Source organism: Maylandia zebra, linkage group LG19, assembly GCF_041146795.1.
Source record: "Maylandia zebra isolate NMK-2024a linkage group LG19, Mzebra_GT3a, whole genome shotgun sequence".
Lineage (NCBI taxonomy): Eukaryota > Metazoa > Chordata > Actinopteri > Cichliformes > Cichlidae > Maylandia > Maylandia zebra.
Window position 1 is genome coordinate 20,419,571 of NC_135185.1, and position 27,965 is coordinate 20,447,535.

Genomic DNA, 27,965 nt, shown 5'->3' on the forward strand with positions numbered 1-27,965 from the left:
AAGGGGGTTGGGGCTAATTTCTTGACTTCATTTTAGAAGTCTATCTTGGTTTGTTCAGTAGGTCTTAAGGAAACTGTTTTTTCATAGAATGTAGATACTAAAAAGTGAGGTTATTGACTCTAAACCCTACCCAGACTAATGCGTTATTCAATGTATCTTGAAATTTTATATGCTAGACCAGTGATGTCAAACTCATTTTAAATTGTGGGCCACATATAGGGGCCCACTCTGAAATTATGTGGGCCAGACACTATATGATAAATGTGTAAAATTACACTGCAATGACTGACCTGTAATTATAAAATATAAGGTTCTCATTAATTCACAGAAAATGTCCTTAAAGAAACAAAAAACAAAACACAACAAAAAACTGCAGTCTCACTGTAATAGTGGAAAAACAGAATTTTCCTGTTATTTAATTGTTTATCTGTTAGTTAATTACTTTGTTTAAAAGTTAAAAGTTCAAAATCTATGCACTCCCTCACATGAAGCTGTCCAGTGGACCGGATTGGAATCGTTGTCTGGCCCATTCTGGCCCTCGGGGCTTATGTTTGACTTTCCTGCGCTACCCCAAAGCATTAATCAGCTAAGAAACCTATCAGCATATGGATCATAAAAATACAGTGTGGTTTCAGCCCTGATTAAAAATGGGTATTATAATAATAATTTGTAATCTCATATGTTTTAACTATAGGTGCACATTAGATATGCAGAAAAGTGATAAAATACAGAAGAAAAAGAAATACGACGTAAAACAGCACACGTCAAAAGCAGATGCATGGATACTGCGTATACTTGGGTAAATACACGTATCCTGGCTACTTTTGAACGCTGGTAACCTGGGTTACTAATATCCTATCCAGGCTGCTAAAGAGCTGCAAACGTAAGCCAGCCGTCACTCTGCCGGAGCCTCCGCCCCGCCGGTATGTTCACGGGAACTCCCCCCTAAGTTCCCCGGCTCTCTTCTCTCTGCTCATTCTCTCCATGAGCGTTCATACACGCATACACACAATCCCTCTCTGTCACACACACGGAGCCTCTGCGTGTTGAAGCAAACCTCCGTATGCTTTCTCCGCTCTTCCCCGGCTACCCGAAAAGCGGCTGTTCGGTTTCGCAGTCTGCGTCGAGCCTTGTCGTGACAGAGTTTGGAAACGGCTGAAGGAGTTAAGGAGGGGAGACGAAGGTAAGCGATGCGGTCAGAATGAGCGCTTTCCCTTGTCCCTGTTTGGAAAACTTTACCGTGCGATTACCGCCGTCCCCGCTGCATTGTAAGGGTGGTGAGGGGGGGGGGGGTCGCCTGTACCATCAGCTGCGGGGTTTTTCATAACTGGGGCGTGTTTATTGGGGTATTTGTCTTTGCGCGCGCGTAATGGTGCGTGCAAATTCGCACAAGTGCCCTTTCACTTCAGTGGGGGATCCTCCAGTCGTGTGAAAGGAAGTTTGGAGATTGGACGCGCAGATTGTAGCGGATCTTTGAACCTGCCCGCTGCAAACAGCACGAAAGCTGTGAGCGAAACCTTGCGGGAAAGCTGCTGAAGCGCTCAGGTAACTTGACTTTGTGGCGTAAATGAACTTAACGTCTGGATTTAAAAGCAATTCTGTAAGTTATTTTGATCGTATTTATGATGCTCTGGGTACTATAAACGATTTCCCCCACGTTGGGAGTCCAAGAGCCTCACAGAGAACGACTAATTAAAGGATTTATGTAAAATGCCTTTTTTCTGAGTGCACAGTGCATAATTGTTAAATAAATGTTTACTCCTATAGCACCTTCCACGCGGAAATACACGCGTGAAACATTTTTAAACCAAAAATTGCTGTTTATTACTATGTGTCTCCAATATGGAAACGACACTCCCATAATGTGTTTGTTTGTGCGCATATATGTTTGTGTGTCCGTGCCACTGCGGCGATATCCTGTCATATCGTGTGAGGTGGGGGTCAGTCACAGGGTCTCTCCCCCGGTATTCTCCTAGAATAGATGTGACACACACACACATGCACATAAGCACACACACTATGAGAGGCATCTTCTGTTATAATTCCTGCCTTTTCTTTTAGTGATGACCCGTAATGACCTCAGTTCTTAGATTTTTGTGCCCTTTGAAGCCCGCTGTAGCTTACACACCTGAAAGACACTTTATTTTAAAAACCCACAAATAGCACTTTCCCACCTGTGACATTGTCAGTGTGTTTTTTCTCATTGATGCTTTGCAGTACATGCGTCATCTCCTTGCATCTACTTCACCATTTGATTTCAGTCCCGGCTATGCACGAGTGTGTAATTGTATTATCTTGTTTTCTAAGTAGTTCTATAGGTGTTTATCAAAATACTGATTCAACTTATTGCTGGAAGTGAACAGCTTAGATATAAAAGTGAATTAGTCACAGCAGAAAAGCTTTTATTGTTATATTCCTTATTCCAGGCTTTGAAAATTATTATTTCTTCATCCCTATGAGCACAGAGATGCTCATAGGGATGCATTTCTGAAGGACTGTATAAGCAATCAACACAGTCCAGGGCTTGACATATAGCCTGTCAGTTGTATAGCTATTCCTTTTATTGTAGAGTGGAGAGTGGTAGGAATGAGTCAGAGAGGGGAGCAACAAACCAATTCTTTCTTGTGGCTCCCTGGCCTGTTCACTGGATGTGTCTGTGTGTGTGTGTGTGTGTGTGTGTGTGTGTGTGTGTGTGTGTGTGTGTGTGTGTGTGTGTGTGTTAGAGAGAGAAAGAGAGAGGGAGAAGGAATGAGAGGATCTTGTCTGCCGTAACTCGAGCCTGGCTGGACACACTGACTCTTTAAAGGCCACAAAGACTGCTCTGCTTGAACTCTTGGGAATGTGGATGTTTGGGTGTGTGTGTGTATATGTGTTGCATCACCAGACCTTGTCACATTTTCACATACTTATCTTGTTCTAATCATCAGTGACAGATGTAAAATATTTGTTTTTCATATATATCTTTTTAATTTAAGTTATTGTATTCAGTAAGTAATTGACTCCTTAAGAGTCTCAGGGCTTGGCTTTTCAAATGTAAAGATTTCCTGTTTTTTTTTTTTTGTGTGTGTTGTGAATGGAAAGGAGGCACTAATTCAGCTTTTCCTTTCTATGCTCAAGCAGATTTCGAAACTCCTTTAATGATTTAGTAAGTTAAGGTGAAGAAACACTAGCCGACCGCAGTAAATTCAAAACAGAACCGCACAGCAATGTTGGACTCATAACGTTTGGCAAAAAAATGTGCAGTATATGCACGAGATTCCTTTTGTGTTCAAATTTAGTTGGCATAACTGTAACTAAGCAGACCGGGAACTAGCAAATTTAGAAAGGACATTGATTTTTTTTTATTTTAAATATGAATTGTTCTCGTCTGATACTTGATCTGTTTCAGAAAAGAAGAGTCTGACTATTTTTTTAGGGAGTTAAAGTTTATCGATACATTGGCCGATGTACCTTTGAAACATGCATGCACGTTGTTATAGTTATATGTGAGAGAGAAAATTGTGGAGTCATTCTTTTACTTTACAGTAGTTTCTTTGTCATACTAATTAGCAGCTGTACACACTGAGATTGTGCAATAACATAAATTACTTCTAGTGTCTTTTCCTGCATCTTCTTTTGTTGAAAAGGTTCACAAACAGTTTTTATATCAGCATGCATTGGACAGCATATACATCAATACTATATATCTGTGACAGACCAGTGTATTAATTTAGGTCTAACTGGAACTGCAACAACGCATCACTTTGCTGATTTAATAAACAATATTTTTCATTTGTTTCAAATAATTGTTGAGTTCATTTTTAGAGCCAGCACATCAATTTATAACGTATCTCTTGTGTAAGCGTGTGTGTTAGAACACATTTAATAGAATGAATGCTATTGAGAGAACAAATAAAATTTGCATGTGCATGTTTTTCTTCTTGTCACCAGTGGGCTGAGCAATGCTTTCCCCTTGTGAAATGTGATGTTAAGTTAGCTCACGGCCTGAATCAATGGGTAAACTTACACTACATGCACAAAAGAACTGGGCCACCTACACATTACATGTACACGAGCTGCTTGGTCTTGAAAACCCGGAGATTTGGAGCTCTGTAGTTGTTGGGTCAGCAGTGATTTAATGACTTTTAGACACTATATGCCACACCACTCACTCTGAACCTGCTCTGCAACTTTACATGGGCTGCCACTTTGTGATTAAGTTGATCAGGCTTCTAATCACTTCCACCTTGTAATACCGCTTATTTTTGATCATAAAATATCTCGGAGGGAAGAAATTTCATGGACTATTACAATCTCTTTAGAATGGCCCTTCTTTCACAAATGTTTGTAAAGGCATTTATGATTTTATACAACTGAGGCAATGGGCCTGAAAACACCAACATTGGAAGATTAAGAGGTGTGGTCAAATACTTTTCAAATAGTGTGTCTGAGTCTCAACCCACAGGAGGATAATTAGTACATTCACACTTAACAGGGGAATAATACTTTATACATAACAGGTACTTTGTAACCGCAGACCCTTTTGAAACCCTGCACTATAACCTGACATGTACCTCCCTAGAAATGTAGCTATATGTTAGCGTCAAAGCCTGCACAGGTATGGCATCAGAGTAAACTGCATCGCAGGCTCTACATATATTCACCACTAGTATAAAGTAAGTGTGAGAGCGTGAGAGAGGCCGAGCAGTTTGGGTTCTTCTCTCTTCACTGATTAGCGACGGTTGTTTCCTTTTATATTAAATGATTCCAAAGTGTTACAGTTCTTGATACTGAGAAGCTGAGATTTCCTGTCCTATTCTTAATCCATCATTTGAAAGTGTACATTTGATGATTATTCAAGTGAATACAGTCCTGGTCCCTTCCTCTTCTTTCCTTTCACCTGCATATTGCAAAGGAGATTGGTTTGGTTTGTTATTATTCTAACTATTAATTATTTTAACTTCTCTGTAAGTTGATCACCTACTTTGAGTGGAACGGTGGGCGGATAGGCGAGAGAGAGTTTGGAACTGTATTTATGCGATTTCTCACCTCACAGATGTGTGTCTTTTCGCAGGTGCCTGTGTGTGTGGATCTTTGCCCGTGTGTGTGTGTATGTATTTTTGTGCGCACTACTAAGGGTGTGTGATATTAATCTGGTTTTCGTCCAGTTCTCACATAGGCGTAGAAGGACAGTAAGTGCCTAGCAACAATATCCCCATTGGAGTACTTTGGGAGTGTCCTGATGTAATTTAGTAATGAATGTGGTTGTGGTGGGTTCACACAGACAGATGTAGCTTGGCTCAGTGGGCTGAGTCACAAACTGCAGACTCACACTGTCCTGTTTGATTCTTGTTCATGTTTGGTCTATTTATAGCTGTTTTAGGTATTAAGTACAACATCTCTTGTTACCAAGGCAAAGGCAACAAATAACAGATTAACTCTGAATATAAATCACCTGTGGGAATTTGACAAAGAGAGTTTGATGTGAGCATATGATGTTTATATATGATGCTAATATTCCATATGTCTGAAAAGCACAAATATGACTACTAATTGTGTGAATTCCTCTACTTTCATTGATTATGTCTGTGCTTTATGAGCGATGCAATTATTATTATTTTTTACAGTACCTTGTTTTTTTCCATTGTTAGAGAGGATTTTTGAGGAACTCGTCATTATCAAAGCTGAGGATGGAAGGTGCTATTTTTGCAATTTGTTGAAAACTCAGATTTGCATTTGGGGATTTGCGCTATATAAAAATATGCAACTTTATTTGATTAAACTTGTCTCCGGGGCTAGATTGGATTTTAGGATTGTTTATTTTCAGAGGTGTGGGATGTGAGTGGGGTGTTATATTACCTATAAGTGTGTGTGTGGGTTTTTTTTTTTTGGTTTTTTTTTTTTTAAACTTTCTTTTCATTTGACTTTTTTAACAATGCATTCAGTGGGAATGTCCATTAAACCTTCATCAGGTGTCATGCGCTGTTCTTGTGCTGTTACTCTAGGGTTATTTTTGCCTCTTTCAGTTCAGGAGGGAGATTTTAGAGCTCTGAGAAACTAACCTTACTAATTTCATCAAGATTTAACTGAATTAGGATTTGGAGGCCTCTGCTGCAAAGTAAGATTGTGGAATTTGAGTAGCTCAAGGCATTCAGTAACCAGAAAGGTCTAAATAAAGGTGCTCCTGCAGTTTGGGGAAGCCTTTGTATCCTGTGTTTTAAAGAGAAAAAGTAGAAGTGAGGGTCTTTCAGTCTTTTGACTCTGTTTTGACCACTGGTTCTTTAACCCATCCATCCATGCATTCATCCATCCATCCATGGACAGGCTGTGGGGTTTGAGTCAGAGTTATTCCTACACCACCCTAGGGATTTATTCTCCAGGTTGCCTCCTGACTGAGGTGAGTCCAACTGGGTGGAGACCCTGGGGGCAGAACCAGGACACGCCTGTTCTTTAATCTGTTTTTTATAACTTTGTGAAAATACAACACGTTAAAGCATATTTTTTTTAAAAAGTAACAGTAACACTGATGGACATAAAAAAATGTGTATTGCACATTGCAGTTTTTCACTTTTGTTGTTTCTTCTCATGCAGAATTCTGTAAACCTACATCTCTTTTTAATTAGTGTTTTGTATTGTTAAATAGTGAAATTACCTCCAATAGTAGACACTGTTCTCTTAACAACATGCACTCAGTAAATGCATTTGTTTGGTGACTCTGTGAATGCTAAATCCTCACAAACATGCAAGATGGTATATAATAGGAGTCTAGTTGGTTATGTAACAGGAAAGAAATACAAAAGAAAACTGTGTTTGAACTAACATAGGCACGCAAAAACTTTTTTAAAAACGAGATCCTCATCCAGTGTTCGGCTCTCTGTCAGACAGCTGCTGTGTGCGAATCACAGTTTTTAAGCCATATAAAGAGAAGAAAGAATCCAGTGGCATGAAAATGTTAATCACATTTCATTTATGGATTACTTTCATGCAAAATTATCAGTTGCATCACATCCACACCCAAACTCTCTGAGTGTTTGTGTCTGGCTTTAAGTCTAGATGTGTGTGAGTGTGTGCGCGCACGTGGTGGGATGGTGAGGGTGTGGTGTGTCTGTAGTCAAGCCAACATTAAACCGAGTACCAGGACACCGACTGCTGTTGGCCTTCTCACGTTTATGCTTTCTAATTGATTCTGAGTGTGATTTATGTAGCTCTCTGCACCCACATGCGCTTGCCTGCCCTTGGTTGTGCAAGCACACACACCCACGTGCACACACACTAACACAAAAAGCTGTGTAACTCATCATTGTAGCACAAGGCCGTATTGTATTGAGTGTCTTCATGGCCTTTTTTGTGACACATTCATTCACATTTCCCAGAAACATGTGTCTAGTGTGTGTGTGGGTAGGTGGGTGGTCGTCTCATATTCCGTGTAACACTGCCGGCTGCTAAAAATTAAGACATGACAGGGAAAGTGTGAGTGTGATAGTGAGAAGTGGGTGTGGGTGTTTTGGGGAAGCTGCATGTCAATAAGCTGAAGTTACTCAGTTTAGTAACCACAGCCTTTTGCCTTCAGGTGCTCAAGTGCCGCCCAAATAGTTAATTGTTTTTTGGGTTTTTTTTTGGAAGGCATACAATTATTTTATGGCTTGATTTCTGAAAGCTAGCAACTCAGAGAAATGAGGAAAGAGAAATCCAGATAGAAGCAACTGAGGAGATTGCAATCAAAGGGGTAAAGGTAGGGTTATACCAGCTACCGGCAGGTTTGTGTTATGGTGTAGTGTTTCCATGACAGTGGTCGTTATAATTAGACAACAGTATAATTACAAAGTTGATAACAATACTCGGTAAACCTTTGTGTGACTTAAAAAAAAGTCCTATATGCATGCAACTAGATTTTAACTTGGTCAATCTTGCGATACACATGGTGATATGCATTATTTACCTGTTTCTTATGACTGTTCAAACGGGGAACAACAATAAAAACAAAAACATAATTAGCATGTGGTTGTCAAAATAAGGCCAAACAGAAGAGTTCTAAAATTGAAAACAGCGTTAGGAATAGAGCACAGCCACAATGGAGTGATTCATACACAAGCGAGTGGGAGGTGGACTGTGCCCAGTGGCCTCTCCTAGCTACCTTTAACCACTGAGAGATCCACCCTGGGAAAAAGGAAGTAGGACAAAATAAAAAGAGGTTGAGGGAGAGAGGATGAAGATTAGTGAGAAAGTGATGAAGATCCTGACACGGTAATTCAGAGATCTCCCACAATCACGCTACAGCCCCATTGACTGGCTCCATTGTAGCCGCAGTAAAGCACGCTCGTGCTCATTGGCTGGTTGGTTCTGAATGTCGCTGCTTCTCATCTGTGAACTCTGGAATTTGTGTGTGCGTTTGTGTGTGATGAGTTAATGGCTATCCATTGAGTGGTTGATTGTGTCCTGTTGTCCACACTGGAGCTCTTTGTCCAGACTCTATGCACTGTCACACATACGTGCATTTACACGCACATCTGAATACAAACCAGGCATTCCTCCAGTGGCAGGGCACTTGCCAAGCGAGAAAGTAAAAGAGAGACTAACAGGACCATTCATAGTCATGGTGGTGTGGTTCTTCTTGGCCCTAGTTCCAGACATGAATGGGTTTGAGGCTAAAAATATTTTATTGCAGCTTTTTATGCTTGTTTTGATTCTCCTGCTCTTTTCATTACCTCTCCTCTTTTAGGTTCTCTCACAGTGGAAACAATTGAAGCCTGTGCTGCATTAAGGTGCATTTATGAGAATTGTTTTGAGTTTATAGAGTGGTTGCACTCATTCAAGGTGTAAATTTGTTGAAATGACAGTCTTGGAAGGTAAACAAGACAGAGCAGGAAAAGACTGTCAAAATGTCATGAGGCACATCCGCGTCCGTGACATCATGAGGAGACTTTGTGCACCTTTGCCCCTTCATTCAGTGCGATGGCTTGGCCTGCGATACCCTGAGCTGTATAGCAGACAGGCTGACTAAGTGACAGAGGCAAAGGGGTGTTTAACTGGTCAGTGTGGGTAGACCATGCGTCTCACTGGCTACCACAGATGGACAAAGACAAGAGGGGAAAAAATGGAGAAATGGCGAGTTAGAAAGAGAAGCACAGAGACATTAAGGAAAGGCTGCCAGAAAAACTCACAGGATGAGGGAATTGGAAAGACAGAAATGTGGGTAAATAATTCGATCCACCATTGTGAATTTGCTTCCCCACTAAAATACCACCAGGGAACTAGGGGGAGAGATTATTTCAGGCTCTTGTTTATTATGCCAGCCTGTGTCTTGGGACAGAGTTAAGGTCCTGCAAGCTGTAAGTACATTAACATGCAAGTTTGGAAGAGAGGAAGGGGAGGAGGAGAAGGGCGGCAGTCTTTCTGAGGAAGAGACAACTCAAATGCACCAGTGCCCGCTCTTGTTTTTTCCCCTCAGTTTAATCTAAATCCATTCAAGAAGCTTTATTGGCAAGATAAGATCGCTCTGACATTGCCAAGGCTTAAGTGCACCTCTCCCTCTTTCTAGTTGTACGGAGGCGGAAGTAGGTTGGTGCTGAGAGAGGAATGACAGCCTTTATCCCGGTCAGTAAACACAAGCCAAGGGAGTCCCTATATTGTTTATAGTGTGTCTCTAACTCTCCACTCCCGTACATAGACACTTAGGACGCCAGCACAGTGACTCAGTCAGAGACACACACAGTAAATATAGATATCCAGGCCTGCGTACACACACAAATACGAGGTCGCATATACAGTAGGAGCGCATAGATAGACATGTACAGGCACACACACTTTGAGGTCGTGGTTGGATGAAGCAGGGGTATGTGTTTTAGTGTACGTGTGTGTGTGGTGGATTTTTGGCAGCCTGTATACGGTAAACTGGTCAAATCTCAGCACATTCAAGCTTCTTTCCTGCCTGCCAGTCTGACCACTAGTGGCTTTAAGTGTGTGTGTGTGTGTGTGTGTGTGTGTGTGTGTGTGTGTGTGTGTGTGTGTGTGTGTGTGTGTGTGTGTGTGTGTGTGTGTGTGTGTGTGTGTGTGTGTGTGTGAGAGAGAGAGTGAAACGGCTTCATAACAAAGTAATCTTTAGCAAACATTAGATAAACTCATGTAGATCTGCTGATTTTATGGCATTTAGAAAATATTTTACGTGACTTGATTTGCAGCAGCTGCGTTTCTGTGAGGAAAGGGTAAGCCTTCATTTCTAGACAGTGCTTGCATAATTTCCATCTGCTGGAATTTTTGCGTATATACAATTCAACTATAGCATCATGTTTTCCGTCTTATTTCACAATACAAAAAAGCTACTAGTGACTAAGGCTCCAAAATCCTCATTTATGTAAGCCATACGTCACATTTGTTGCTTAAAGTGTACCACTCATTTCCTGGCCTTTCTATGCCCGCTATATACTCTGACCACCTCTTTGCAACTTCAGCACTTAATTTGGTGCCTCCTTTTCTTCCTTTCTGTCTCACTTCTCACACTTCTGTCTTCCCTGTTGTTTTCACTGCTCTTATTGTCCTTAACCAAATCATTTTCCCACCTTCATAAAACCCTGTAGCTATTTTAATTTGACTGATTGACTCTTATACAGTATGTTGTACAAAATGGTTTGTTTGCTACTAACAGAACTGTGTTGCCACAGCATTTCTGCTCCGTGAGGTAGAAGGTTATTACCTCTGTGGCTCATTTTTCTTGGCTGGGGTTCCCGGGGAGAAGTTTTTAAGGTTGGGTGGCTGTAGCTGTTGCTGTGGGTACATAACTACAAGTGAGCTGGTTTTAGAAAAGCAGGGGAAGACTGGGTGAGCAGAGTAAACAGCCATAAAGTAAACAGGTCAAGATGCCCTTGAGCTACTCGTTGAACTTGAACAACCCTTGTGGAGTTGCTTCTTTGCCAGCAGCGGAGGACTCAGCACTTGCATCAATGTGAAGCAGAGCTGCAGGAGAAGCACGAGAGATCATCCTGCCATCCAAAACAAATATGGTTCTAAAGTTTCTTTTAATACAACAAGTAAAGCGGCAAAGTCGCAGCAGACTCTCGAGGACACAAAATGTGACTTCGCTGTTACTTTGATCATTGGATTTTCCTTGTGAGTGTGCGTACGTGGTTGGAGGGAGGGGGGCATCTGTATAATAGTGCTATGACTGTCAGAGCTACATCCTTGTGGTTTCCATGGCTACAGACAGTGCTGGATCCCCACTGTGAGACAGACTTGCACAGACACCAGACAGATGAGAGCAACTTCAACTGATAGTTAGAGCTGTGTCGTGCTGAGAGCTGAGACCCACAAAATCCTCAAATCCTTTTTTTGTTTTCCGTCTTCCTCTTTCTTTCTAATGTATTGGAAAGCCATCAGAAGCGCTTCCCCGACTCTGTTAAGCAGAGCTACAATTTGGATAAAATCTTACCAGTGGTGGAAAATATTTTTCAGACTTTAAGTGGATTCATTTTAAAAATTAGATGGGTTTGGTGTGATGGGTAGCGCGGTAAGGCTCCGTTTTGCAAAAGCCCTGAAATTTCTTGTGATTTTTGCCTTTCACACTATTAAAAGAAAAACTCTGAGATGGGTCACACCTGTCATTGCTTGCTTCTGTAAGTGTGCCTGGAAATGTGCCCTGGAGTTTCTTTGATTCTTAAACCTTTTTTCCTGAAATAATGAGTGACATTTACTGACAATAAAACACAATCTCAGCTTTTTTCTGTCCTTTTTACATTCAGGAAGCCTGTTTATTCGCTGGAGTCCATCTGTTGGGAATGAGGCATTTTAGCCTTACGGTCTACTTAAAATTCTCTTGGCAGCTGGATGATAGCTTGTCACTCCCATTTTTCTAGTTGGTTTACTGGTCTTGAAGCAGACTTAACAGATAAAAGGAAAGAGGACACACAAGTTTAACTGATTTCGACTCATTTTATATGAGTAACCATGTCTGCTATGCCCTTTGCTCTCTCACTCTTTCGCTCTCATTCTGTCTGTTTCCCCCCCTTTCTGTGCTTCCTCCTGCTTTTTTATTCTGTCTCCCACATCTCCATCATCTGTTTTCTGACTGAACACTGTTAGTCCATTTAAAAAAAAAAAAATTCACCCCATATCTTCTTCCTTTTGACTTCTCATCTGTCTAGGCACAATCCCCTTAGGGAGATAAACAGCAGAGACCTTACAGTCACTGTCTTTGATCCAAGCTGAATAATGGTATGTGTGTATGTTACAATATCTGTCCATGTACAGTAGGGGATGTAAGAACTGCTGCACATACCTGCACCCATTCTCTTAATGCTGGTGTAAATATCTCCATGCTTTCACTTTTTTTTTTCTCTAAGAACTCTCAGTTTTGTGTGTGTGTGTGTGTGTGTGTGTGTGTGTGTGTGTGTGTGTGTGTGTGTGTGTGTGTGTGTGTGTGTGTGTGTGTGTGTGCACCACACCTGGGAGAGCCAAGATGTGGTAGTTTGATATCACTGGCGCTCTTTCATCAGTGAGGTGATTCTCCTGCTATGTGTTTGAACTGCAGTGAATCAAAGCTTGTTGTACATCTGCAGCTGTGGCTGTATCACCTGCACACTCACTGTACAGCCTGTACAATCTTTCTTTGCTGCCCATCTTTCTTTCATTTTTTTTGATTTCTTTGTAGCTTCATTGGCTTTGTTCTTTGGTTTTTTTTTTTTTCTTTTTAGGACGCATGATGTGGAAGCCAAATTCAAGCAGATCACCCTTTTATCTGTAGTCAGCCATTGTCACTCTTTGCACAGTTAACAGTACAGCTTGTAATATATCCAGTCCCAGCTGCAATGTGCAACAGAGAGTTTTGCAAACTCCCTCTTTGCTTAGTGTTTGCTTGCTGACTCATAGGGGAGGCATATTAACACAAAGGGAAGATTTTGCATCCACATCTGTTATTTGGAAGATAACCACTGGAGCTGTCTAACTGAGCTTTTTCCACACAAGACCTGACTTTATCAGTTTCTCACATCATTGTCAAGGAATTTTGGCCCACTCATCTTTACAGCACTGCTTCATTCCTTACAGTGGGCATTCGTTTATGCACGGCTCTCTTAAGGTCCCTTTACATTTCAGTCAGGCTGAGGTCTGGACTTTGACTGGGCTGTTGCAACACCTTAATTATTTTCTTTTTCAGCCAATCTTTTGTAGATTTCCTGGCCTGTTATGACCCGGTTGGGACAAAGCTTTTAAGCTGTCAGACAGATGCCTTCACATTTTATTCTAGAATACTTTGGTTTACAGAGAAATTCATGATTGACTCAATGACTGCAAGATGCTCGAGTACCGTGGCTGCAAAACAAACAGTCAGTTGTTGATTGGTATGAGGTTTTTATGCCGATATGCGGCGTTTGGTTTTCACCAAACATGGCACTGTGCATCTCTATTTTAGTGGTCATCTGTTCCTTCCAATCAAACCATAATTATTCAATCTTTTTCTGTATGCACTGTCATCAGCTTTTACATTTAACATGTGAACTCAGGCCTGTAGAGTCTAAGATGTAGTTCTTGATCAGTTTCTTTGAGCATTGCGCAGACTGACCTTGGCGTAAACTTCCTGTGACTCCTGGGAAGATTGTGACATTGTGTTAACACACACCTGAATGCTTCAGACCAGCAAAACGCCAAATCTGTATTGCTGATGACGTTTTTCTGGATCCCACTTACCCTTTTAATTCCTGTAGAGGCAGCAGAGGTGTAGAGAAGCATATGAAAACTTTCTTTTTCACATGTTGATAATTAATTTATATGTGCTCACAATATTCATGGAGCATGAAGGTTACAGCAGTAATATACACTAAGTATTTTCTCTGTTGTTATCAACCCTTCAGTATATCACCTGGTATTAAATACTAATCCAAAGTGAGGGCTCTAATTTACCCTAATTTAAATACTTCTGCCACATTTTGTGACACTAAAAGCTTGCTGTCCCTCGCAGCTGTTTGTAGCCATTAAAAAAGGGAATTAGTGGCATTTACAGAGGCTTTTAATGTTGGACAAATGTGCGCACTGATCCTTTAGGAACAATAGACCTATTTCACAGCATGAAATTATAGGTAAAGACAGATGTGGCTAATCACATTAGCAGGGTTTTGTACCTAAATGGAACAGATCCTACATTAATGTCATTAGTAACACCTGCGTTTACCAATTTTTCATGCCAGCATGGCTGCAGCGAAATAGTTCTTTAAGGCTAGCAAAGGTTTTGTGTTTGTGGTTAATTAGCAACAGCTTCTTGATTGAAAACATCTAGATTTAGTTTTAGCCGTACTTGTTTTATGCAATAGTGTGCACATAAAATGGCTCTGTTTTTGATCAGTCATGTTTAGTGCCTTTTAGTTTAGTGCACAGACCCACTGCGGTAATTTGTAAAGCTAGATTGCAAAAGTATGTTTATAAGTCACAGAGAGTGTGGCATGCATACATACTAAACATTAAAATGACCTACAATTAGAATAATAATACAACCCCATGTACTGGCTTTGCCAGTCTCTACTTTCTCATTGCAACCTGATTAAAGACTGAGTTCTGAAGCGTTCATCTCAGAAACACTGAAGTGCATGTTGACTACATTGATGTGGCCCGTGTGTGTAATTACTCTGCAATTTCGTCATGGTAACGTTGTGATTAAGCAGTGATATATGGGTTTATTTGTAGCAACATTGTATAGAGTTTCACAATAGAAACCAACACAATCTAGTGACAGTATGCGTGGGCAGAGTGCTCATGGGAACCAGAGTGGCTTTTAACATTCATTTCCTCAGGGAGGGCTTGGATTGCGTCGTTGTTGTTGTTGATAAACTCATTCCCATAGTTCAAGGGCAAAACACACAAATACACAAAGAAAGAAAGTTCCTACTTTCCCTCACATGCACTGTACTCATACAAGATGACTCATCATAATGTAAACTGTAAAGATGCTTAAAAATTGTTTCGACGTTTAAAATTCAGGCTCCTTCACATAATTCGTACAGTTTGTGTTCACATGCCCTGGAGTTCAGACAGTGTATGTTTAAATATGAATACAGCCAAACAAATGAAAGCTGAACTTTATTGTTAGGGGTCGGAGCGAAGAAACAGTCGAAACAGAAGATAGAGCCTTCTCATTTTCCGGCTCGTCTCCATCAACTTTCAGATCATCATTTCAGTTGAAAAGGGAATTTCTTTTGCTCTGCAGGTTGAAGGTGTTTTCTCAGTGTTGTATGTTGAATTTTTGTAAGATCACTCAAAACTATCTGGGTGAATTTGTATGTGTTTCTAATCCTTAGGAGTATAAATGTGTGTGAATGGGTGAATGAGGCAAGTTGCGAAAGTGCTTTGAGTACTCAGAGTAGAAAAGAGCTATATAAGAACCAGTGCATTTACCACTTACAAGGAAAATTAATTAAGCACTCAGCATTTTTATGCATTATTACTATTTACAAAGCCCAGAGGCAACATTAAAACTGCAGCCTAACTAGTCAAACCCACTGGAGTCTGTACACAAGTTGTCTGGGGGGCCCAGCGGTGTCTGGCACTAGGATGTAGCATATCTTTCATCAGACTTTCTCCAGCACATCCAGGATCCTCGATCAGATTGGGATCTGTGGAGCCTTGAGGCCAGGTTAATGCCTTTGGCAGACTTGCTAGCTGCTACCTTGCATGCCAATACATAGTCCTCGATTCACAGCAATACACTTCAACCCCACATCCAATTTTCAAAAGACAGGTGGACAATAACTGCAGAGGCAGACTGTTTTTATATTTAATGTGCGTGTCTTTGATGCTGTGAAATCATCAGAGTGGATTTTAATGGTGAAAAAAAACCTACCAGCTAGAGATCAATTTTGCATGCAGTGCTGAGGACACAGAGCAGCTAAAACTTGCCGTAGTCATTGTTGCTGGTCGAGAAAATCATCGACGGATAAACTTACAACAAGAGCAGTTATTAGTTTCAATCCTGATTTGTGTACCCAGCTGTGTAACACGTCGTGAATATGACCTAAACTAGAAAATAAACAAGATGAACAAGAAAATATTCTTATTTTTCCTTTGTTTTTTAAATAATTGAAGAAAAGAATTGACAGTCTGTGCAATGGGGAAAATCCATTGTATCTCTTTGTTTCTGTTGCATGTCTAGAAGAATGGGAATCGAACTGTATATTTTCTGGCTTGCATGGGTTTGAAGGGGCAAAGGAGGTGAGGATAGAAGTTGAGTGTTAAGATTCCCCCTCTGGCAAGGCAAGCTGTTAAGAACTAGAGACCATGACACTGAGTGTAGGTATCTAAGATATCCATCATTTAAGCTGCATCAGTGGAATGCAGTGGAATGCAGACCACTTTACCCCCAGGCATCTCATATATATATATATATATATATATATATATATATATATATATATATATATATATATATATATATATATATATATATTATGCGCTGAGCACTTGAGGATGCCAACGCTGCCCTCTGGATGCCCTCCTTTTCCTCAGCCTCCTATGGATGTGACATAAACTTAGAGCATATTAATCACACCCTAGCGCACTGTCAGACTCTTTTCTCATAAGTCATGTTATAGTGGCTTGCACACAAAGTCTTCTGTCTTTGTTGTTGTCTGTCTCCGGGAATCCAAAACCTTCCCTTTTTAGTCAAGATGAATGATTATAGATTGCCTCTGTTTAGCCAGTGGGTTCTCTTTTCATCCCTTCTAATTTTGCAATCTTTAGAGGTAAAGAAAAATAAACTGCATTTCTTTCTTTCTTTCTTTCTTTCTTTCTTTCTTTCTTTCTTTCTTTCTTTCTTTCTTTCTTTCTTTCTTTCTTTCTTTCTTTCTTTCTTTCTTTCTTTCTTTCGCAGCTGTTTCTGAAGGGATATATGAATACATTAGGAACTGAGTAGCTATGACAAAAAGAACTGCATGTGTTGTTTTTTTCCCCCTCAAAATGTCAGAGTACCTCTCCTTTCCTTTCTGTTTCTCTAAGCATGATGGACTTCCTCTATTTCGCAGTCGGAATATCTCTTTTTGCTAAAACCCAGTCTTAATCCCAAACAGTGCAGTGTGTCATAGGGAGAAAGAGCTGAAATGATGGGAAGCTTTTATAGACTGAAACGAATGACTGATGCTTTTGAAGTGAGCCAGTATTTCCTAAAAGAAGATGAAATCTTTGGACTTAACTTGACACAAAGGCCCAAGGCCTTTTTGAATAGATCACTTTAACTAGAAGTTCCCCTCTTGACTTTATAATGAGGCTTTTTGGAAAGCTTCTCTGTAGTTGCAAAGTGAGGGGTGGAGACTGAGCGAGAATCGAAGCCAGTTTCCCAGAGGTTTACTGACTCCTGACTTCAAAGGCTAAAACAGTCACACTGTAACTGTTGCTCAAAGAGCCAAATCCTGAGGGACCAGAAGTGTGCGTTTGTGACTATACATTTCCAGTAGTGAGAAATTACACCTCAAGACTGTTAATGTATAAGGGAAAATGTGTAGAGTGTATACCTTTGTTTCCTGTTTACATGAATTTGAATACAAAGAAATATATATAAAACTTGTCATTCTGCCTGATTAATTTGCTTTTTTATACTTCTAAAACTCAGAAGTAGACACAACTTCAGCTGGGAGATTGAGACTTCTCCTCGATTTCAAGTGTTCAAAATTCATTTTCAAACTCCTTATTATATTTATTTGTAAATATTCACGCTCTTTTCTTACTTGCAGCTTTGGTCCATGAACTTGTGCGGGCGGTTTATGTGGGGTTTGCAGACCTCTCTTGCAACAAACTGTGCAAGTGTAGGTGTCAGTGTGTGCTTGTGCCTTTCGTACGGTCCGCTGCTTTGTCTGCGTGTGCTTGCATACGTGTAACAGCAAACAGATGTGAAGCATGCACTTGGAAGACTTGGCAGTATACTCACAGGATGACTGTGTGTCTGCCTCCAGTGTCTGTCTGGAGCTTAGGAACACTGACTGGAAATTTCGGAATCATAGTTCTCACTGTCTGTTCATGTTATATGGAAAGGTAACACGGACTCATTTACATTTATAGCATTTACTGGCAGCTAATATTTTGGGAAAGACAGGGATACGCCTACTTGACATATTGCATTTACTGCCTTCTCAACTTTTATGGGAACATGCGCACACACTTGCACATGTTGAAGCATTGAGGCATAAACCAACAACACGTCTTTGTAGTAGTGCACAAGGAGAGGACTTGACTTAGCTGTTAGAAACATTTGCTACTTGTGTGTGCTGCACTACTCCGGATAAGGGAGAGTTAACAAGTCTTCAGTGTGGTTAGTCGTTCTCTGACCTACCTTACGCAGTAGCTGCACACTGCAGAGCACGTCATTCCTCATAGTGATTCCAAATAGTGACACTTACTTCATACTCTTTGAGGTTTATATTTCAGTCCTTCTTTTTGTAGATTTTATTGCCAATTAAAAGCAGTAGAGTCGTCAAATAATGTTAAGAATTTAATGGTAAAATCTATTGATTTAATTCATAAATAATTGGTACAGTAGTGCAATAAAGTACTGCACGTGCAACCTCGTACATATTCACATTTTAGTCTGTGGTTGGTTAATCATCAGAGTTTTAAGTTTCACAGAGACTGGAAGGCTTCTTCCTTTGGGGAATGTGAGGTCTCTATATATAATTTAATCTTAGTGTCCTAGTTGCTGGAAGATCGGTCAAGGAGATCATTAAAATGATTAGGATTCATCCGTTGCCTATGATTATCCACAGCCCTGCTGAAAGACTCTTGGATGGATAGGATGGACCAGCACTGACAGTTCAGCCGGGGATTCAAGTGTGTTACGCCAGTAAATGCTAATGTAGCCTCTAGCTGCTCCCTCAAGCGAGGGGCTACAGAGGTCTGGTAAGCTCACACCTTTCTCCATACCCAGTCTAATTCTAAATTCAATTAAAAATCCTGTCTGTCACTTTCAGAGCTGTACATGCTGGTGCTACATTTTACTGCATGTTACCTAGTTACTACAGCTCTATTGTGGTACAGTGCTCTGAGAAAGGTTTGCAGGGGGTTTAACTTTATAGACTTGAAAATAGAGTTGGTGAGCTTTTGAGGTCGGTAACTCACTCCTACTTCACTTAAAAGAATCTGCTCAAGAGAAGCTAATTTACATGTATGTATATATTTTTTGCATTAGCTTTCTGTCTGCAGTTTAATGTTATTTTCATCTCTTATGGGGTTTTTTTTGTCTAAAAAGATCTGCAAATCAACTTTTTATCTGAGCTCACTAAGCTCATGACTTGACACAGTCGCTTGCTGATGATCCACCGAGGCTATTCTATAATTGACATCACTGTTGGCAGGCAATGTGACTGTGTGTGCATGACTGTGTTGCTGGGCTGTTGGTCAGCGTGTAAGTATGATGAATTGTGACAGTAGTCACTGTGATGATACAGGCTTTAAGCCAGTTAGAGCCATAGTAACAGGACAGCGTTCCCACTTTGCCTTTGAACTACTGCTATGCTGCTATAATGAGGGAATTTTCTTTTCGGAGCCTAACCCAAGGGAGGTTGTCTGTGTGTGTGCATGTGAGTCACACATGCTGTAGCCATTGTCTTTATGTCTTGCTGGCCCATAACCAGAGGCTTTGTTGTTTTCTTCAGCCTCCAGGTGACAGTAAGAAACAGGAAGTGTGTGTGAGTGTGTGTGAGTTGCCCTTGATGCTGAACTTTTCTCATGTACAGAGTAGTCTCACATGAAATGACCTCAACTTTGTGAGCCTTTGCCTGCAGGACTGGGTAGCCTGTCAAAAAATTGTGTTTGTGAACACTTGTATGTCCGTGCGTGTGTGTATGTGTGCCTGAGGACAGCAGAGGCAGGTAGCGTCCCTCCTTAGCTCTATTTTAAGTCCTGGTTTGACATTGTTGAGGTGTAATAAGCCATAGTCAAGTCAGCTCATGTAGTAAATCTTTGCTTATTGTGCAGCCATATTACAACTAGATATGCACTTGCATGCACACACATGCACAAACCTACGCACACATGCGTGCGCTCGTACACACACACACACACACACACACACACACACACACACACACACACACATGCACATACACTAGTGATACACATAAATGCAGTCTGCAGCTATATTAGGAAGACAGGAAAAATAGCGCTCTCAGCCTCTCCTTTTCTTATGTTTACTCTGAATCTTTGGTGTGACCAACCCAGTTTTCTAAACTGGTTGGACAAACAAGCTCATTGTGTGTTATTATATTATCTTTGTGTGTTTTCTTTGTGTGGGTGGGTGGGTGGGTGTTGGGGTTTTATTCTCTGTTTCTATTCTGCTTCAACCTTCTTGCTTTGAGGCACAGTTTTGCCTCTTTTACTTATTTGTTTACTCACCTGTAAGAAAAATCACAGTACTTATAACATTAATTTTCCTTGAAAGTAAAGAAATGTTTATGTAACGTTGAGGAAATGATCTAATGAAAAGCAAAAACGTGATACGTGCTTATATTTTGCAATTTCTGCTGATAATTGCCAAAGATTGCAAATAAAAGTGGCAAAAACTATTTTTTAATCTTCATTTTGAATGAATGTGCAGTATACGTCCCTCTGTGTTTCTCTCTGCATAAATGAAAGTACAGTTAATATGTCCAGTCAGTTTTCACCGTCGAAAATGGGGATCTATGTATAAAAATGGAAGCTATTTGTAAACAGTTTTTGTAAAACCCCCTGAATTACAGCTTAAAGTCTGCATTTCAATCACATCTTGATTGTTTAATGTAAAACCCACTGTGGTGGCGTCTATGCCCAGCATGATTCAAACTGAGTTGTATATTTATACCGTGGCAAATGCAATGTACAGTAAAGGAGGAGCTGCTTCTGAAGTCTAGACCTAAACCCTGAGCTTTGCCTCAGCAGCTCAACCACATGCTCAGATAAAGCCATATTCCAGCCAGCATGTGTTCCACTTGGCAGCCACTGAGGGTTCAGGGGTAAGTGAATGAAAAGCCCTGCTGCTGGTGTGCGGCTTCCAAGCAGATGAAATAAAATATCAAGTAAGGCCCCAGAAAAACATGAAGGAAGAGTGGACAGAAATGGAAAGATACTTTAGATTTTTAAGTTGTCTTTAAGGACTTTAAAGGATAGATAACACTAAAGAGAGGTTTATATGACAAGTAAAGGAGAAGGAGCAAGAAGGAAGTGGAGGTAGTAAGCAGGAGCTGGGAAGAAAAAGGGAACATTTTTATGTAGCTGTGAATGACGATTTTGAAAATTTATATGGATTTAAATGCATAAACATGGCCTTGTTTTTGCTTGATGCACTTACGTACAGAAAAACTCACAAACATGCGCTCTTGAGATGAAAAGGCATTCGGAGGGGTCACATACACAAACATGACTCCGAGAATAGACTCTAAACACTAGGGAAGAAAATAACCTGGTAACAGCGGATGTGGCGTGCATGTGTGTGTGTGGCTGTGTGTCTGTGTGTGAGACGGAGGCAGATTTGGAATTTTTTTTATGTGTGTTTGTGCCAAAACATTTATTTTTAGGGTTAATTCCTTATAAAAGAGCAGTTCAGTTGCTTTGGTCCTACTTTCATCTCCAGCTGTAATGAATCCTGTAAGCTGTTTAATATCTGTTAATTCCTCATGTAGTGTCTTTATTGCTCCCACTACATGCACTAATTTCTTTTTTCTGTCTGTTGAGGTTTTGCACAACCGCTGGTTTAATAGAAAGGAGGGAGAAGGGTTGAGAGAGAGGTGAAGAGAGTCCAGTTTTATAGTCTCGCTTGTGTGTCGGGTTGTAAATACCCCCCTCCCTCCTAACAGGCTTAAAGTGACAGCTTGCCACTTGGTGCTAGATTCTGGTTGTGCTGAAAATGTGCAGCTAAACACTTTTTGGCACACCATAGATGTGGAAAAACAGCTGGACGTTACATCTTTGTGGAGGATTTACTGTAAGTCTGAAGATTTTTTTTATTAATCCAAAGAACAGCAATCCCTTTAGCTAATAGGTCAGTTTATTAATGACTCTTATGTAGAGCGGTTAGTCAGGGTCCTACCGGCTGACATAATCCACTAAATGATAAATTAGAGGATCATTTATATAATTTATACCACATTTGCTTTCCAAGTATGCATCATGGAAATCTTGATTATAGGTTTGGTAAAGTATTGTGAGGTGTGTTTAAAAAGGAAACCTTAGCCATCCTGTCCAAGCCAAAGACTCATTTGAGTTTTCATCTTGGGCTCATAGTATTTGGAAGGCTTCACAGTAAGATACCAAATTCCCTTCAGACATAAAATTATACATTTTTAGAAAATTAGACTACATCATAATTTTTTATTTGTGTATTTAATTATTAATGTGTCTGATGGTTCTTTCTACAGAGTTGGTCACTTACTAAATGGTGAATAACTTTAAACAAATGAAACAATGCCTATACAGAATAATAAAAATGGGAGAATCGGGCCAGGATGCTGTTCGAGGTGCTCCTTTCTCACATGTAGCGCAGTGCGGGAGAAAGTCCACATCCAATGCGATCTCACCATTGGGAATACTCTGTTTGATTTAAGAGAGGGTATTAGCTGGCTAACACAGGAGACATATTGGCCACTCGCTCGATGTGAATTCACTAGACAGTTCCCATGAGCACAATCGGGCATTGTACAGGCTTTTTGCTCTAGAGCGGACATAGCAAAGGGTTGCAATGCATGCATGAAAACAGTTTTAGTTGTAGTCATACTTTAACTAATGGCAGTCATCAGTTCTGGCTCAAATCGACTTGTTGAAATGTTGGTCTTACCGAATGGTTGACGAACATGGGTTGTACCACTAAGTCCTGATTTAGATGTGGGGTTTTCTGTGTGTGCGTATTGGTGTGCATGTAGCGAGATGAGGAGGGGTGAGTCACCGGTGGTTCGGAACACGATGACTCCTCGCTGACTCGTGACGTCGGGGTTGTGGCGACAGGGATTTGCGGTTAGAAACCCTAATCTGCTCCTCATATGACCCTCTGATGGACAGGGACAGCAGTCAACACACACATACACACACATAAGCGCACATACCTACACACATAGACAACCCTCAGACTAGTTAGTCTAACTCTGGCTCTTCAGTCTAAACATGCACTTATATGGATTTCTGTTAAAATCTGGAGATCTCTACTCTTTCTCTCATTATAAACACAGTCGTGCTGCCTGCATGTATCGACCTAGATGAGTGCACAAATGTCTCAAAGACATTATGTTTGGACATCCAGAAGATGTCTTGAGGAAAGTGAGAATATATTGTTTTGTTTTGTTTTTTTAAATTATTTTTTATGTCTGCCTGTGAAATTATATACTTATATATATAATTATATACTTTACACCACTGATTTTATGCCTTTAAGATCCTTTTTTTGAGTCTATACTATATTTCCATGAAAGTCATAATGACAGATGTGAACTCTTTTGAAGGCTTTTTAAAGAGATTTGCAATTAACATTTAATATTTTGTGATTTTTAAAAAGCCGTGGGGTGAGCTTTAAAATGAATTCTAAGAACGTATTTAGTGAAAACATAAAATTTTTATTTCATTCTCTAATAAATCCACATTTTTTAAAAGCCAACTGATTTCAGTGAATTAGAACATCTAACACTATTGATAGTATGTTACTACTAAGTTTTAGGTGAATATAAAAGAGAAGACACTTATGTAAAGGGGGAAAAATAAATAAAAAATGAAAGGTGGTTTTATGTGGTTTGTAGCTTTTGCCTTTTGTTCACTGAATAATGGCGAAAATGATTGGAAATCAAATACCTGGCAGGATTTGAAAGTCTGCTTTTGCCTCTCCCTCACTTTCTCCTCTCTCAAGTCTGATTCACACTCACTAATGTGTGTGCTAATGTACAAACATGTCATTTCAGAAGCGCTAAAGGCACACCTCTCCACAACACCTATCACCGTAAGTCTATACTCAGCAATGGGTCATGCTGACCTTGTCACAATTAGCCAGTTTGCAGTTTAAGCTTTGGACTCTCATATGATGGTTTTGAGCTGTGTGTGCCTGCTGTGGCTTATTTGGAGAGATTTGGTCATTGTGTCGTTGTTGAATGATATTTGTTATTGTAGAAAGACTCTGGTATTTGGGGAATGTCTGAGTTCAGATGTTTCTTGAACAAGAAATTTATATCCAACCAGCGTTGGGTCTGGGAATGGGCTTGGGACTGGCTCCATGATGTGTAGTTTTGGACTGCTCCAAATATATATGAACACTCAGCTCCTCTTAATGACTGGCTATTTTTGTAGTGGTCTAGCTTTGATAATGCTTTACTGCATAGTAACACAGTCTCCATCAAGGTCGGCTAAAGCCTCTGTAAGCAAATAAAGATTGTTTGAGGCCAGTTAACTGTTCATAACAACTTCCTGAACACAGAATATTCATGCTGGATATCCTTGAGCTAGTACAAGAGTACTGAGTTTAACTACAAAACATTTAAACATTGATACTGAATTTGTAAACTTGATATATTTGGTATATATAAGCCTATTCTTTGGACCATTTGGGCTCTAAAAAGTTAAAAAGTTGCAAACTGAAATAACTAAATATGTTCACTAAGTGTTGCTTAACAAATTTTAATGACACATAATAACCTGAAAAACTGCAGTGCAAATGCATTGGGTTTTCTAATTTTACATTAAGCTTACTTTTTGGTATTATTGGGGAGTATATCAATAATCAATGACAAGAGGAACCTGGGCAATTCTGGCGTTACGTTCACTGGCAACGTTTCAAAGCTTTACAAAAGAAAGAAGGAAAAAAGGGACGCAGAGACAAAAGGAAAAAGGAGAAAAAAGCAAAAACAGTGATCCAGCTGTGTGTGAGATTGTAATAAACAAACTACTTCACTTGGATGCTGTTTTCCCACTTTACACCGACACTCCTACACAGATGGAATGAATTTGGTTTGAGAAGTCGCTTCATGTGTAAGGAATAAGCCAGAGATACATTACAGTGTGTTGTGTATTACTGTATTATTATTATTAGTAATAAGGGTAAAATGTGCAGTTTGGTTAGGATATATTCATGTTTTAAGTAAGTGATTTTAAGTCCTGTTGCTCCAAATGCAAAACATTTTCCTTTTCATATTATTTCCTTTGGTTTGTGTGTGATTGATGTTTGTGTTCAGCTGCCAGATTTCTTGTTGGAAGTAGGTGGTGTAAGCTAGTTGCCGTTGGGTCTTGGGCTGCAGGTGGTAGCAGGAATAAACTGACGACTAGTGAAATCCAGGTCAGCTGTCTTGGCACATTACATTACATTTATTTATGTGTCCTTTGTCTTTTTATCCTGTGTGTGTGTGTGTGCATGCCTAATGTCTGATTTATGTGACTCCTTGTGCATTAGCAAAATCCAGCCAAAAGTGTGACATCACTACAAATGTGTTTGTTAAATAAGTGGCTATACAAGGACTGGGTCATTATGGGTTGCAGGCAAGGCATAATGGACAGGTGCGTGCGTGTGTGTGTGTGTGGTGGTCTATGTGCATCTATGCATGGATGTATTTGTTTGTTTGCATCTATTTTACACAGGTATATTTGACTGTGTTTGTTGGTATCTGCAGTTTTTGGTGTTTTGAAGCTGATGCCAGCTTTCATCATCTTCTCATGTGGGCTACAGTGTTGAATATTTACAGCTTGTTTTTTCTGCCCTCTGCAGTGGAACAGTAAGGTGTTCTTGTGTGTGTTTGTGTGAGAGAAAGATCAAGACTGTGTGTCTTAGCCTTATAAGGTCAAGCTGTTTTAACCAGGAAACATGTAAGGATAAGAGAAGATGTGAGTCACCGTTTTCCTTCATCTGCTCAGAAGCACAAAAACATCCTCTCCTCTGCCCTCAACATCTTCCCTAAGGGGCTATACAGTGTATGTGTGTGTGTGTGTGTGTCCGCGTGTCCTGGGGTCCTAGTCGTTTCTGTTTTGTTCCTAATGAGGCGTCAAGCTATTCACATATCCCCCTTTCATGAGAGATGCAGCTGGCAACAGCCGGTGCAGCACTGGAAGAGTCGGTGGAAGACTGGAGTGGAGTGAACCTTGCAGTACTATTGGACTTGATTGAGTATTTATCTCCTTAGTTGTATATGGTGGATTGATCAGAAAAAAAATAGTTCCGTTTCAAATAATGTTATTCAGATAATTTATTTATTATGAATATTAGAATAACTAATGTCTTAAGTAAAATCAGATTGTATGACTCTGTGTACCTATGTGCGTGCTTCTATAAGGAACTGGCCAAAATCTTGTCTTTAGTGGTCTCAGACAATCAGCAATGACTCTGCAGAGAAAACTATCCAACCCTTACATGTTCATTAAATCTTATTTAATCTGCATTAACTATACAAACATGCTTCACAAAAGAAAGATGTTGGAGTACATACTGCCATGATATTATTCAAACCTATGAGTCAGCTGGTTATTGAACAACTAATATTTACTATTTCAAGCTCATGCCAGGACTTAAAGCTGTGTGTCTATGGTAAGAACACCAAGTAAGACCCTCTCGCAGCCGTCCATACTCTTACCTGCTTATCCCATTCAGGGTGGTAAGGGGTGGCTGGAGCCTATCCCAGCTCTTATTGAGTGTGGGTTTATTCTGTGCCTTTACCTTACAATATAAAGTGACTTTAGGCAGCTGTTGGCATCCAACAAATCCAGACATCCCTTCAGTTGATCCATCTACTGTTCACTGAAACTTAACCAGAAATGGTCTCAGTGTAGGGGTGGCTACCAAAAAGAAAGGGAAATGGGGAGAAAAGGTGGAATTACGCAAGAACTGACTGAAAATAAGTGGCAACAGGTCTTATGGAGTGGAAGAGAGTGAGAAATTCTTTTGTTTGAATCATTAATATTTACAGAGGAGGTCAGGAGAGAGGTAAAACAGCGAGTGCATGCAGCCATCTGTAAAACACTGTGGAGGCTCTGTCACGTCTGCACGCCAATGGTGTGGAAGATCTTGTCAAAGTTGGTGGAATTGTAAATGCAGAAACACAGATTTTAATCCAGCATGCAAAACCATCTGGAAAGCATCTGATTGGCAGTGGATTCATTTTTCAGCATGAGTTATCGCAAACACACTGCTAATGAGGTAAAAGCATACCTTGATAGAAAACAGTGGAGAACAAAAAGTCATCGATCGGCCTCCCCAGAGCCCCGAACTCAACATTACTGAAGGAATCGACTGTAATCTTAATATAGAAAAGAACAAAAGACAGCCAACATCCATAGAAGAAATTTTCTTCAAGATGCCTGGAGAACTATTTCTGAAAACTATGTGAAGCAATTACTTGGAAAAAGTAAAGAAATGAGGGGTGGCTCAAGTTTTGCACAGTAGTATACTCTGGAACGATCTACTTTTTTTCTTAGTCTTGCTCCTTGTCTACACAATCAAACATTTTTTATATATATATATATATATATATATATATATATATATATATATATATATATATATATATATATATATATATATATATATATATATATATATATATATATATATACACACACACACACTAGATACACTACCAAGTGTTGGAAAAAGTTATCTTGGTAAATATTTGGTCCTTAGAATTTGTTACCTAGTAGGTCAAAGTAATCGAAAGCAAATTGATCAACTTTTGTCATATTATTAAGATGAATGGCATTATGTAACTATAAACCAAAGTATAACCAAACTATAAGCCTTTCTTTGTGCTCCATTTCCGCTCCCCGTTGAGGAAAAAATACGCCTTCACAATGGAAACTCCCCCTACCTGAACCTGAGCAGGATCTTCTTGCATGCAGCTTACTTCTTTTCAGCTCTAGCTGCTGTTTTGACCTGTAAAAACCAATGCTGTTATTCTGGGACATGCTGTATCAAGCCTGCAGATGCGGTTTTGTATTGACAGCTGTATGTGCGTTTTTGTTTGTCTAGAGTGCAGTGATTTGTGCTGTAAGCCTGGTTCTCATCCAGACAATAATTTCGGCAGACATAACAAGAGAACCAT

At 40.0% G+C, this 27,965-nt stretch overlaps 1 protein-coding gene across 2 annotated transcripts in view; it reads left to right on the plus strand.

Annotated features, from left to right (window-relative positions):
- The first annotated feature begins 923 nt into the window (after positions 1 to 923).
- ppp2r3a (protein phosphatase 2, regulatory subunit B'', alpha) overlaps positions 924 to 27,965 on the plus strand; it is a 61,626-nt gene continuing 34,584 nt past the window's right edge. Inside the window, exon 1 of one of the 2 annotated variants that reach the window (XM_076877235.1) lies at positions 924 to 1,183. The gene's annotated coding sequence lies outside the window, so the exon portion shown is untranslated. Of the gene's footprint in view, positions 1,184 to 1,327; positions 1,546 to 27,965 lie in introns of those variants that run through there. The other variant, XM_076877236.1, reaches the window with a different exon arrangement.